The sequence below is a fragment of the Schistocerca piceifrons genome, chromosome 1 (assembly GCF_021461385.2).
Source record: "Schistocerca piceifrons isolate TAMUIC-IGC-003096 chromosome 1, iqSchPice1.1, whole genome shotgun sequence".
NCBI lineage: Eukaryota > Metazoa > Arthropoda > Insecta > Orthoptera > Acrididae > Schistocerca > Schistocerca piceifrons.
Window position 1 is genome coordinate 919,445,608 of NC_060138.1, and position 14,677 is coordinate 919,460,284.

The following is a 14,677-nucleotide window of genomic DNA, read 5'->3' on the forward strand; positions in this document are numbered from 1 at the left end:
GAAATATTGGCCCATGCTGTTTCTGCAGCCACTCGTAACTGCAAAAGCGTTGCCGGTGCAGGATTTTTTTGCACAAACCGGTCTCTTGATTATATGTCATAAATGTTCGATGCGATTTAGCCTGGGTGACCTGGGTGGCCAAATCATTCGCTCGAACTGTTCAGAATGTTCCTGAAACAAATTTTGAATACTTGTGGCCCAGTGACATGGGGCATTGTTATCCATAAAAACTCCATCGTTGTTTGGGAGCATGAAGTCCATGAACAGCTGCAAATGCTCGCCAAGAGGTTCAGTTGGACCAGTGGAGTCAGTCCATTCCATGTAAACACAGTCCACACCATTCTGGAGGCACCACAAGCTTGAAAAAGACCTTGTTGACAACCTGGTTTCATAGGTTCGTGGGGTCTGCACCATCCACGAACCCTACCATCAGCCCCTATCAACTGAAATCGGATCTCATATGATCAGGCTGTGGTTCTTCAGACCTCAAGGGTCCAAAACGATAAGATCACGAGCCCAGGAGAGGCGCTGCAGACGACGTCGTGCTGTTTGCAAGGGCACTCGTGACGGTCATCTGCTGCCATAGCCCATAAACGCCAAATTTCGCCGCATTATCCTAACGGATACGTTCTTCGTACGTTCCATATTAATTTCTGCATTTATTTCACGCGGATTTACTTGTCAGTTAGCACTAACAAATTTACGCAAACGCCATTGCTCTCGGTCGTTAAGTGGAAGCCATCACCGGCCACTGCATTCTCTCTTGGCACTGTGGATCTCGGAATATTGAGTACCCTAACGATTTCCGAAATACAAAGTCCCCTGTGTCTAGCGTAAACTACCATTCCGCGTTCAAAGTCTGTTAATTCCCACCGTGCTGTGATAATCACATCGGAAACATTTTCACATAAATCAACTGATTACAAATGACTGCTCCGGCAATGCACTGCCCTTTTATATCTTGTGTACGAGATACTACCGCCATCTGATATCCGTATATCGCTATTCCATGACTTTCCTTTCCTCAGCGTATTTCTTTCTTCTACAATTGAAGGTCTTCCACACTGATCTGTCCTCGGCCAATGAAATCATTTTTTGTTGTTGAGAAATCGCTCATTTCAATTATATTAAAAATCCCAGCAGGTTCTTGCGTTAAATCCAAAAACACAATGTAATAGTCGTCTACACTGAGTTCCAGCTCAGCATGGAGAATGTACCACGTAGATAACTACTAAACACAGCACACATTACATTCTTTAACAATGCAGACCATGCCTTCTGTAATTTTTCTTAGTCATCCACTGGTACACAGCTGACTCCCTTCAGCATTTGAAAGAAACCTGATACATGTGGATTTCACATATCCAAAGTATGTCAAACAATAGACGTAAATGTTTGAAAGTGTGACCAACTCTTGATTACTCTCTGATCCTGATGACAGAGAATATTGAACCGAGGTACTCATTTGAAAATATCGCCTGTGGGCTGGCAGTGATTTCGGGCAGTTCGAGAAAGGGCGCGAGAGATACGTGTGATAACGAGGCTAGTGGGGCTGCAGGAGATTGGGGAGCTCCTCGCTGTGAACGCAGGTCTCTTCTGGACTGTCAGCCGATGCGGCAGGCTGCGGGCACCGAGCCGAGGAAAGGCAGAGTCCTGCAGCCGGTTGCGGCCTTCATTTTTGCGTGGGTGGTATCAGGCTACCAATAATAACGCTGGCAGGAAAGACACTCTTCTGGTTCTAACTTTCCATCCAGGACTTTTCGGGATCACCTGTGACCAATCTCAGCTCCAGAATCGGCTGAGGCATTTGTCTGATGGAAGCATTTTTGTGCGTAAAGCAGAACGTTATGTTCTCTTCGAAATTCTAGTAGTGCTTGGGGGCAAGAATGGCAAGTATTTACTAGTGGCTTAATAAGCTAGCCCTTGAGACAGGCAATGTTCCGACAGAGTATTATACATTCAAGCGCCAAAGAAATTGGTATAGGCTTGCACATACAAATAGAGAAATATGTAAATAAACAGAATACACTGCTGCAGTCGGCAACGCCTATGCAAGGAATCAAGTGTCTGGCGCAGTTGTTAAATCGGTTATTGCTGCTACAATGGCAGGTTATCAACACTTAAGTGAGTCTGAGGGGACTGTAATAGTCGGCGCACGAGCTATGGGACACAGCATCTCCGAGGTAGCGATGAAATGGAGATTTTCCAGTACGACCATTTCATGAGTGTATCATGAAAACATCGAATCTCCGACATCGCTGCGGCCGGAAAAATATCCTGCAAGGATGGGACCAACGACGACTGAAGAGAATCGTTCAATGCGAGAGAATTGCAACCTTTCCGCAAATTGCTGCAGATTTCTATGCTGGGCCACCAACAAGTGTCAGCGTGCGAATCATTCAACGAAACATCATCGATATGGGCTTTCGGAACCGGGGACCCACTCGTGTATCCTTGATGATTACACGACAAAAACCTTTACACCTCGCCTGGGCTCGTCAACACCGACATTGGTCTGTTGATGACTGGAAACATGTTGCCTGGTTGGACGAATCTCGTTTCAAATTTTATCGAGTGGGTGGACGTACACGGGTATGGAAAGAACTTCATGAATTCATGGACCCTGCATGTCAGCAGGGGACTGTTAAAGCTGGTGGGGGCTCTGTAGTGGTGCCGCGTGTGTGAGGCTGGAGTGATATGGGACCCCTCATACATCTACATACGACTTTGGCAAGTGAAACAAACGTAAGCATCTTGTCTGATCTCCTGCATCCATTCGTGTCCATTGTGTGTTCCGACGGACGTGGGCAATTCCAGCACAGCATTGCGACTCCCTACATGTCCAAAATTGCTATAGAGTGGCTCCAGGAACACTCTTCGGAGTTTAAACAATTCCGTTGGCCACCAAACTCCCAAGACATGAAAATTATGAGTATATCTGGGATGCCTTGCAACGTGCCGTTCAGAAGAGATCTCCACCCCTCGTACTCTTACGGATTTATGAACAGCCCTGCAGGATTCATGGTGTTAATTCCGCCCGGCCCACTTCAGACATCACTCCATGCCACGTCGTTTTGCGGCTCTTCTGCGTGCTTGCGGGGGCCCCACACGATATTAGGCACGTCTACCTGTTTGTTTGGTTCTTCAGTGCATTTGTACTGGAAATGTTATAAGATCATGACCATTAGGCTGCTCGCAGTGCCTGAACAAGCTTGTTATTCAATCGCAAAGTTTTGTGGCCTGGATTAATATTCGGGACCGAATTTACTGCCTGGTTTGTAGTTTAAATTTTTCCATCTGTTGTAGCTTTAATTCTAATGATGCTAATCTGTAATGGGGCTGTTCGTACGAACTGTTATAGGAACGTAATTTTCGTTTCCTTTGAGCTGCAATGGATTCAAATGTGAGTGAATACCTAAGTGACCAAACTGCTGAGGTCATTGATTCCTAGACTTACACACTACTTAAACTAACTTATGCTAAGAACAACACACACTTAGTGCCGGAGGGAGAAACTGTTTAACCTTGTAATTAAAAAAACTGTTAGTTTATAATCTTAGGTGTTTGTAGTACAGCCGATCTGTCGGTCTGTGTCATTCCCAGGTCAAGCGTTCCGGCTGTTTTCAGCTGTCCTGGTTGGCCACGAGTAGAGTGGCGTGGCTTTGGCGTCCGAGGTGCCAGTGTTACGATCGGCCAAGCCAATTGCATGTCGGTCTACTAATTGCTCAAGGCCAGAGTGTAAAATTGCACCTGCACCTACTGTGTCTTGTTCCTTAAACATATTTGACTTTATTTGTATGGCTGTTGGACTGAAATTTCTGGCATATTTAATATTGGCTAGGTCACACCTAATTAGTGATCTGATTAGAGCTGTGGTGTGTTTTCCTTAAACACAAATTTCATTTAAATTGTTATGAAGAAATTATTCTAGTGAGCGCTGTAGCTCATGTTTCTTGATTACAGTTTTCATTTAAATTGTTATGAACAAATTATTCCCGCTGATTAATGGGTGTACGTTTCTAAAATACTGTTTTCTTTTAAATTGTAATGAGCCAACTATTCCAGGCATTTCTGTCCTGTATTTTTCTTAAATACAATTTTATCTAAATTGTTATGAACAGATTCCAGTGTTGGGCAAGCTACGATTAGTAGTTAATGATATGATGAGAGCTGTGGCACATTTTCCTTAAATACTAATTTTATTTAAGTTGTTATAAAAAAAATTTCATGTTATACAAGTTATCCTTAGCAATGAGTAATTTGGGAGAGCTCTGTGGGGCATTTGCTTTAAGGAATAAGGAATTTGTTTAAGGAATTGTCTGAAACTGCTGAACATTTCTTCATGTCGACTAAGCTACGCTTGGTAGCAGATAATGTGGTGGGCGCTATGGTGCATTTCTCTTAAACACAAATTTATTTCAGTTATCCTGGAGAGATGTCACGTGGTTAAGTTTTTGCTGAGTGATTAGTAATTCCATGAATAATGTAGCCTTATGTGGGATTGCTCTTAATACTAAAATTATCACGATAGTTCCACCGATGGTGGATACTCATTATTTTAATTGAATATTGTGGATCACCCCGTATAATGTGCGATGTGAGTCTGTGCGACATTTGTTGTTTATTAGCCATTTTAAAAGAAAGAAATTTGCTTCATTCATGTCCATACGGTAAAAAAAAGCTGTATTAATAAATCTGTTCAAAATGGGTCAAATGGCTCTGAGCACTATGGAACTTAACATCTGATATCATCTATCCCCTAGAACTTAGAACTACTTAAACCTAACTAACCGAAAGACATCACACACATCCATGCCCGAGGCAGGATTAGAACCAGGGACCGTATACGGAAGCGACTAGAACCGCTCGGCCCCACCGGCCGGCAATAAATCTGTGTCATAATGCAAACTGTGAATGACATTGCTGTCACCGGGCTAACACTTCCACCCCACAGCTTTGTGTGCTGACTCTTATGTACTATCCTGTTAACATCATTTGAGATATGTGCACATATTATCACAGTCCCCTTACATAATTATGACGTCACTCCTAAATGTAGAGGGCCTGACAGCTTGCTAACTGAGCATATATGTATATTTTACAAAGTCTCTTTCTGACGTCAAATTATGCGGCACCCCTCCAAACCCACTCCTGCCTCCCTCCTCGTCGTATGCATATTATGTCAGGGAGGGAAGGGGGGCTGTGCGGAATGTGTATGTATGTTTAGTTGCCAGTTATTAGACAAGTATTGACATGATGACACGCCCAATCCTGCATGTCTCTAAATTCTCCAGCACGAGTTACTTTCGGCATTTCAGTAATTTTGTTTAGATGACTCTTACTTTATGACTCTTGATTTAACGCAAGATTTTGCTCGAATTTGTAAAAAAATGGGTATGTGTTATTACCTAACGTCAAATCATGACTTCTGCTACCAAGGAAACACCAATGTGATTATGAACAACGATAAGACAGTTGGAACAGACAGTTTAATCTGCAAGAGCTCCAATTGTAGAATGAAGATATGTATCAAGTTAACATGTCAAATACAAACCAAAGAGTGAACAACGATATTGGTAACCATCTTATCTATTATATAGTGTCCCTCACATGCCTGTATAAGTAGGCTTTACGTTTCCCTTGGCTAAAGACATATTATTACCAGACTTGAATATAAGATTTATGAACCGGATAGTGTGTTTGACTCTGTGGGAGTTTGTTAATTTGTATTAATCATTAACTTCCATTGTGCAACAGTATCAGATGGCACTATTTGCAGGAACGGCAAACATTTTGTATTGCAAGATAAATGTAACACCCTAGCACAGTTCATTATAATGTTTGGATGACTTTTGAAAGTAGCTGAAGGCATAGGAGACCTCGCTTGTTACTTATATGTATGTGTAAAAATTCATATGGTAAAATTACTGTTCAGTATGTTATTTAATGGAAGTGTCATGTAATTTTCACTGTGCAACAGGATATGTCAGTCATCGTCAAGTGTATCTTAACCTGCGAATTAGACCAGGAGTGAAAGTAAGTGAGCCACGTGTGTTTTGTTCTCCATGTAATCTACACGTATTTTGGTCCATAATACAACAAATTTTTGATTCCCTTAAAGCGGCATTTTACTTTGGTATAATTATTCAACTACTGTCAATGTCATATGCATCTTAATCTGTAAGTTGGATCAATAATTGCAGTAAGTGAGCCAAGTGTTTTTGCACTGTTATACAGTGCACTCGAAAGAGGCCCCACAAACATATATAGTAATTCGCTGAAGCCGGCCGTAGTGGCCGTGCGGTTCTGGGCGCTACAGTCTGGAGTCGAGCGACCGCTACGGTCGCAGGTTCGAATACTGCCTTGGGCATGGATGTGTGTGATGTTCTTAGGTTAGTTAGGATTAATTAGTTCTAAGTTCTAGGCGACTGATGACCTCAGAAGTTAAGTCGCATAGTGCTCAGAGCCAATTCGCTGAAACTGTACCATGTAATTTATGACGTTTGACGTGGCAACACTGCCCTATGCAACGTCGTTTGACGCAGCAGTGTGTTCCTGAGCGTCGCTGTGGCTGGAGCTCAGTGTTCAGTGTTCAGTGACAAATACATATTCTGTCGAAAAGCACCTGTATCTTGTGAAACAATAGTGGGTTACTGGTTCTGTTAAGACTTATCAGCGAATGTTTGTTGACCAACATATAGCGTGTAAATGCTGAATACAAAATTTAGTGAACGAGATCGAGAGCAGTGGAACGATGTTGGATCTTCACAGCGGGGGACGGCCACTGATATTGGAAGAAAAAGTGACTGACATGAAACAACGATTGTTTGCCTCTCCTGCAAAGTCTTTTCGATGTTTATCTCAGGAATGTGGAATGTCACAGAGCACGTGTCACAGAGCTTTGAAGAAACCTGGCATGTATACATACATGTTTACAGTTGTTCAGGAACTGAATGTCAATGACAAAGACAAATGCATTACGTTTTGCAATTTATATCAGCAATTTATTGCTGAGAGGCCAGGAATGTAGCAGTACACATCGTTTATTGGTGAGGCGTTACTGAAACGGTATAATTCCTTTCTCCCAAACTTCTCATGCTGAAGAAGAGGGAAATTCTGAATGGACTGAGAAATCGTGCGAAGAGACCATGGTGCGAAATAATGAATCTTACATCATAAATTTTTTACTCAATGCGTGACCTGAAATAATAAGTAGTTCCAAAAATTTATATAAATATTACATAAATAATCAGTATTTGCAGCATGGAGAGGCAGCTTGATATGTGGAATCTGGCGAACGCTGATTGGCTCATATCAAAATCGTGCAGTTAAATACAAGGCGGATGCAAAACAACCGATGCCGGTGGGCAGGTCCTCAATCTTGGTGCTATCTGATAAAGTTATCACGTGCCCCATTGGAATGGCTGAGTTAAAGTTCTACAGGAGTGTGGTAAGAGACATTTATGAGTCTCTAGGATTAGCTGGTAGACAGTTTACTGCTGTTTATTTACCTATTGTATCATATTTAATGTGTTTCCATTTGTCAGTAACTTATAAAAATTTGCAGAAATGAAATGTCGATTCATGTTTTCTGTAGCTCATGGTACGAAAATGTCATCTTAACGTGCAAGGTCCTCGAGTTGATAATATGTGTTTAGGAACGTTGAGTCGCTGCTATGACATAGACGTGCGTAGCAACAGTACTATTTTCTTTTCTGTGTTAAAACCTAGTGACGACTCTGTTATTCAGGATTTAACTTTAAATGAAACAACAACTTTACTGTTACCAGTCACTGTTTACAAAAAATTAAACGTGTATCTAACGGTAAACATAAAATAAGTAAAATAAAGTACCTCCAGTGGTCACATGTTCCTTTCACAGTCGCAACACATCACATGTATACTGACATATATTTTAAACAAATATGGTGTCGGAATCTATTGGGTGCATGGATCGTATAGCAGAAGAGAAAACATTGTCACAATGACTGGTAACAGTACACATGTTGCTTCATTTAACACCAATCTAGTCACGGTAAAGCCTAACCTAAAATGTTCGCATTCAGGATTTAACCTATTATCATATTCCAGAGCTACGATTAGGGAGTATAAGTACCGGTACGTTAAATATAGAACTCAGCAGCAATTATAAAGACAAACAAGTTTGAGCGATAAAAAAAAAGTTACACCGACAGCAAATTGCGAGTTAAGTCTTTGAGGCTTTGGCATGATGTGAGAGTGACAGAAATTTGCCAGACGTTTAATAATGTTGAAAATAAATTCTGGACAAATTCTGGTCAAGCTTCACACGAAGTGGAGTACTAAATGGCGGTTGCCGATGTCAGCCGTTCTATAGAAGCAGTGGTATGAGACTGCAAAGTTTCTGTAACAGAGTTTGTATTTGACACAGCCTTTCGTGAGGAATTAGCCACAATAATTATTATGACGTTTACTGAAGAAGGGCAAAAGGGGAAAGGCATTTGATGTCCATTACAAATGTCCAGAAAACACTCCAGACAGTTCCGACGCTTTTGGGATGGGAAACAGTATAACAATCGGGATGGTACGACAGTACAGTGACCTGTCAGAGAACTGCGGAGGAGTCGAGAGCATAGGTGGAGGGCAAAAGGTTCGTCTGTTCCCCGTCAAAATGACCAGGTTTGGGCGAGAGGACAAAATGAACGAACAAATGAATGTTTGCCTGCGATCGAATTAAACAGGCGAGTTGGACCAAACGAGTGGCTCAGTGGATTGAGAGATGTGTAAGAGCTCACACCACACTATAGGAGGAGATGGGGAGTAGATTCTGAAGGAGTCCGATCAGGAACACGAAGACGAAAAGGGCATTAAAAATTCAGTTACTGAATTATCTCAGTGAGGTGCGCAAGACACTATTGTCAGAAAAAGAGACGAAAGCAACTAATAAATATCACCAATGACTGATGCCAGTGGAGATTCATGACAGGGAACTGCTTGCTGCCGAGGGTTTGGAAGCAACGTGTCCACAGACGCTTCACTAGTAAGAGAGAATGTTACAACTATCAGGAGTCATAACTGTAGATGCGGCGAGAAAGAGAAGCCAGCCCTTAAGAAAGCAAATTTGCCTGTAGTTTTCAATGGGCAATTGCATGTTCAAACATAACATGATTGTCATTCTACGTCTGTGTATTCCAATTCCACTGGAATGAGATTGGTTAACAAGTGCTCAAGGTAATGTTGATGCATAGAAGGGGCTCGTCTTGGCTATGTCAGATGGAAGCAATTAACGATGGAACTTCAACCGTGAGCACTGACAGACAGTGTTAACGATCCCAAAGTACTGTACGCGTGTTCAACATACGCCAAACTGCGTCAACTGTTAGCAACTAACAGTAAAAGAACGCTTCGAATTGGGAGCACAACAGGCAGTAATTCGCGACAGTTACACCAACGAAGCATTCACGGAAATAGGAACAAAAATTCGTGCAACAGGAAAATTTACCACCCCAGAGGAAATATCAGCTTAGAAAGCTGCTTTACTATCACCGACACTTGCTTCCATCTAACTCTGATGAGATTACCCAGTTTGAATGTCAGCTTAAAGTGCAACCTCGCATGCTGACTTACTCTAAGTCATACCTGATTACTGTAGTTAAAAGAAAGGCTGTACATAAGGAAGTTCAGTCCTTGCTGGTCGGAAGTGTCATAGATCTGGCAGTAAGCTACTGCAATAATTGAATGGTGACTGTGTCCAAGAAAGATGGAACAGTACTGTTAGCTCCTGATGCTTGCAAGTTGAATCGAATTCTGATGGAGGACAGGGATCAGCCAGATTTAATAGATAAACTACTACGCAGATTTCGTAGACTATACCCTTGATCTTACATCTTGGTATTGGCAGGGTATCATCAGCTTGTCAAAAAGCACAGCCTTTTTTAACACTGATAAGAATTATGTTCACTAGATTACTCTTTGGTCTTAGTACCTCGACTGCTGCATTTGTAAGAGCTCTGGGCGAAATATTTGGTCCAACCTAGAAAACTAAGTGATTCCATTGCAAACAAAATGTGGCAGGAACACCATCATTTACTAGGAGTTTCTGTGAACTTGCGAAACTTCGTATTTGACTAAGAGCAAAGGATGATCCTCTACCACGTAATCAGTCGTGACGTACCATGTAATCAGTTATGAGGGATAACCGCTGTGGAATACAAGACGTCTACTACACACTACTGCACGGCAAGTGCATGCTTTGATGGGGCTAGTGGAATTTTAAGAGAGTTTTTTAGTCTTTACGCCCTCGGTGAGAAAATCTTCTAGCAGTTACCACGAAGAATGCATTTTTGAAGTGGGAGGAGCAATGTGAATCTGCGTTTTACAGAACAATGGAAAATTTTGGCAGAGCAAAACTTCTAGCTCATCCTGGCCTTTTACAGCCACTTCATCTTGCAAATACTTGAGGTAGTTCTCTATCAAGATGGAAACGGACAAGAACACAGGACGATAGCATTCTATAGTCGACTTCTGAATAGTTTCAAAGGAAATTATTCAGTAACCAAACTTGCAGCATTAGTCATCGTCTGTGAGTTTCAAGATGTCCAGTTTTTCTTATTGGACCAGAAAATACTTTTCTGGACAGATTATAAGGCACTGGAATTCGTGACAAAGGAAAAACTCAGTTGTGGACACGTAATGTGATGGGTGCTGGATGTGCAGGAGTTCAGTTTTTCGATCTGCTATCTCCCAGGCAAACAGAATGTAATTTCAGATGCCTCGCCACGACTACCAGTTGGGAGAGAAACAGGAAACCAAACGTTTGTTAAGGGTGCTGTATTATCACAGGCATTGATTTTGAAAGTTTCTTTTGTCATCTCTTTCCTGACATCATCGAAGATCAGAGAACACACTGAGAGATATTATCGAGTGGTGTAAGGAACGAGACAGCATAGCACAATTTTGTTTAGTGAGAAATAATGTGCTTTAGCACCACCACAATCAGATGCAAGGGGAGTGAGTCAATTTGTGTGCGCGTATGTTTGTGTGTGTGTGTGTGTGTGTGTGTGATGAAGTGCTAAATAATCTTGCAGTGACAAAACAGCCAAGCACATTTTCGAGAAAAACAATGCTTAGAACACTTGCAGAGGAACTGCCTGTTTTAGAACATGTTGAGAAGAAGAAACGTGATGTTGGCCTCCTGAGAGATACTACGCCATCAGTACGCCGCAAAGCTTCAAAAGGCATTATAGGAGAGGTTTGGACAATTGCCTAGGAGCGATATATATATATATATATATATATATATATATATATATATATATATATATATATATATATAAAGGTAATAGTAGAGCTGCTTTCGAACTTTGTAGATGCATCCCAAGGACCGATATAGACCCAGATCACAATTTGGTAGTGATAAAGAGTGAGTTGAAGTTTAAGAGAGTAGTCAGAAGAATCAATGGGCTAGCAGGTGGGATGGGAAGTACTATGGAACGAAGCGATGCGCTTGAACTTCTGTGAGGCTATGGATAATGCCAAAGGAATAATTCAGTAGGCAGTTCAGCTGAAGAGGAATGGACGTGTCTAAAAAGAGCGATCACAGAAGTTGGTAAGAAAAATACAGGTTCAAAACAGGGAACTTGGAAGAAACCATGGCTAAAAAAAGAAATACTTCAGCTGATCGACGAAAGAAGGAAGTACAAAAATGCTCATGGAAACCAAGGAATACAGACGTACAAGTTACTCAGGAATGAAATAAATAGGAAGTGAAGGGAAGCTAAGGTGAAATGGCTGCATGAAAGATGTGAAGAAATCGAAAAAGAACTAATTGTCGGAGGCACTGACTCAACAATAGAAAAGTCGCAATACTCTTCGGTAAAACTAAAAGGGACCTTAAGAGTGCAACGGTAATTCCAAAGTAAAATGCAAAAGAGAGACCGGATAGGTGTAAATAGGTCACTGAACGCCTGCATGAGGCTAAAGACTTGTCTGATGAAGTGAGAGAAGAAAACAGGAGTCGACGTAGAAGAGATAGGGAATCAAGTATTAGATTCAGAATTTAAAAGAGCTTTGGAAGACATAAGCCAACGGCCTTGCCGCAGTGGTAACACCGGTCCCTGTCTGATCACCGAAGTTAAGCACTGTCGGGATGGGCTAGCACTTGGATAGGTGACCATCCGATCTGCCGAGCGCTGTTGGCAAGCGGGTTGCACTCAGCCTTTGTAAGGCAAACTGAGGAGCTACTTGATTGAAAAGTAGCGGCTACAGTCTCGTAAACTGACATACGGCCGGGAGAGCGGTGTGCTGACCACATACCCCTCCATATCCGCATCCAGTGACGCCTGTGGGCTGAGGATGACACGGCGGCCGGTCGATCCCATTGGGTCTTCCAAAGCCTGTTCGGGTGGGGTTTAGTTTAGTTTAGTTTAGTTTTGGAAGACATAAAGTCGAATAAAGCAAAAGATAAATAACATTCCATCAAAACTTCTAAAAAAAATGGTTCAAATGGCTCTGAGCACTATGGGACTCAACTGCTGAGGTCATTAGTCCCCTAGAACTTAGAACTAGTTAAACCTAACTAACCTAAGGACATCACAAACATCCATGCCCGAGGCAGGATTCGAACCTGCGACCGTAGCGGTCTTGCGGTTCCAGACTGCAGCGCCTTTAACCGCACGGCCACTTCGGCCGGCAAAACTTCTAAAACCATTGGGTGAATTGCCATCACCATGATTATACACGTTGGTGTGTAGAATGTATGAGACTTTCAATGTATCATCAGACTTTCGGAAAAATATCATCCACACAAGTTCCAAGATTGTAAGAGCCGACAGGTGCGAGAATTATCGCACAGTCAACTTAACAGCTCATGCTCCCAAGTTGCTGACAAGAAAAATATGTAGGGAAATGGAAAAGAAAATTGAGGATGTGTTTGATAACGATCAGTTTGGCTTTAGGAAAGATAAAGGTATCAGAGAGGCAAGTCTGACGTTAAGGTTGATAGAGGAAGCTAAAGAAAAAATTAGAGACGTTCATAGGAATTATCGACCTGGAAAATGTAAAATGGTGCAAGACGTTCGAAATTCTGAGAAAAATAGGGGAAAACTACAGGTAAATACAGGTAATATGCAATGTGTACAAGAGGTAAGAGGGAATAATAAGAGTGGAAGGCCAAGAACGAAGTACACGGATTAAAAAGTGTATATAATAGGGACGTAGTCTTTCGCCCCTACTGTTCAATCTGTACATCGAAGAAGCACGTTCATAGGACTTATCGACCCGGAAAATGTCAAATGCTGCAAGACGTTCGAAATTCTGAGGAAAAGAGGTGTAAACTATAGGGAAAGACAGGTAATATACAATAGGTACAAGAGGCAAGAGGGAATAATAAGAGTGGAAGATCAAGAACGAAGTACTCGGATTAAAAAGGGTGTATAGCAGGGCTGTAGCCTTTCGCCCCTACTGTTCAATATATACATCGAAGAAGACGGTTTCAAGAGAGGAATGAAAATTCAAAATGAAAGGATAGCAAGGTTAAGATTCGCTGATGAATTGCTATCCTGATTGAAAGCGAAGAAGAATTACATGATTGCTGAATGGAATGAACAGTCTAATGAATACAGAAGATGGACTGAGAGTAAATCGAAGAAAGACTTAAGTAATGAGAAGTATCAGAAATGAGAACAGTGAGAAGCTTAACATCAAGATTGATGGTTACAAAGTAGAGGAATTTAAGGAATTCGGTTACCTAGGCAGGGAAATAACCCATGACGGACCGAGCAAGGAGGACATGAAAACCAGACCAGCACTGGCAAAGAGGGAATTAGTGGCAAACAGAAGTCTATTATTATCAAGCACAGGCCATAATTTGAAGCAGAAATGTATGAGACTCTACATTTGTAGCACAGCGTTGTGCGCCAGTGAAACGTGGACTGTTGGAAAACCGGAAAAGAAGAGAATCGAAGCATTTGAGATGTAGTGCTACAGAAGAAAGTTGGAAGTTAGGTGGACTGATAAGAAAAGGAAAGAGGAGTTTCTTGGAGAATTGGTGAAGATAGGAATATATGGGAAACACCGACGAGAAGAAGTGACAAGTAGGTGAGCCACCTGTTAAGACAACAGGGAATAACTTTTATGGTACTAGAAGGAGCTGCAGAGGGTAAAAAGTACAGAGGAAAACAGAGGTTGGAACACATCCAGCAACCAGCAAATAATTGAGGACGTAGGTTGCAAGTACTAAGCTGAGATGAAGGGGTTGCCGCAGAGAGGAATGACTGAAAAAAAAAAACGCCTTTCCTTCCAGGAGGGGCACTGGAAAGGAAATGACAAAAATATTCAGCGGACAGTATGTTCCGCAGTGTGGCACGGCTAATATCAGATAACAGATCCTAGTGTGTTGCTAAACGGCGAGTATAGAAACTAACGGAATCAAAGCTCAAGTTCATACACATCTCCCTATATCACCAGGAGGATACTTCTACCGAGAAAATTATGAGAGAGAGGAGACGACTTCGCCGACGTCATTATCACAGGTAATATACTAAATCGTGTTCAATTCTATAGGAATTTTGAGCACTTCCTGAATGAACCCACACACGACGTAATTGGGTTTTCCCCACGTCCCAAGTGAAGTGTTACTCGGGCAGAATCCGATGGATCTGGTGAGAAAATGTATGCAATAAGATGACTAGTACGGTTA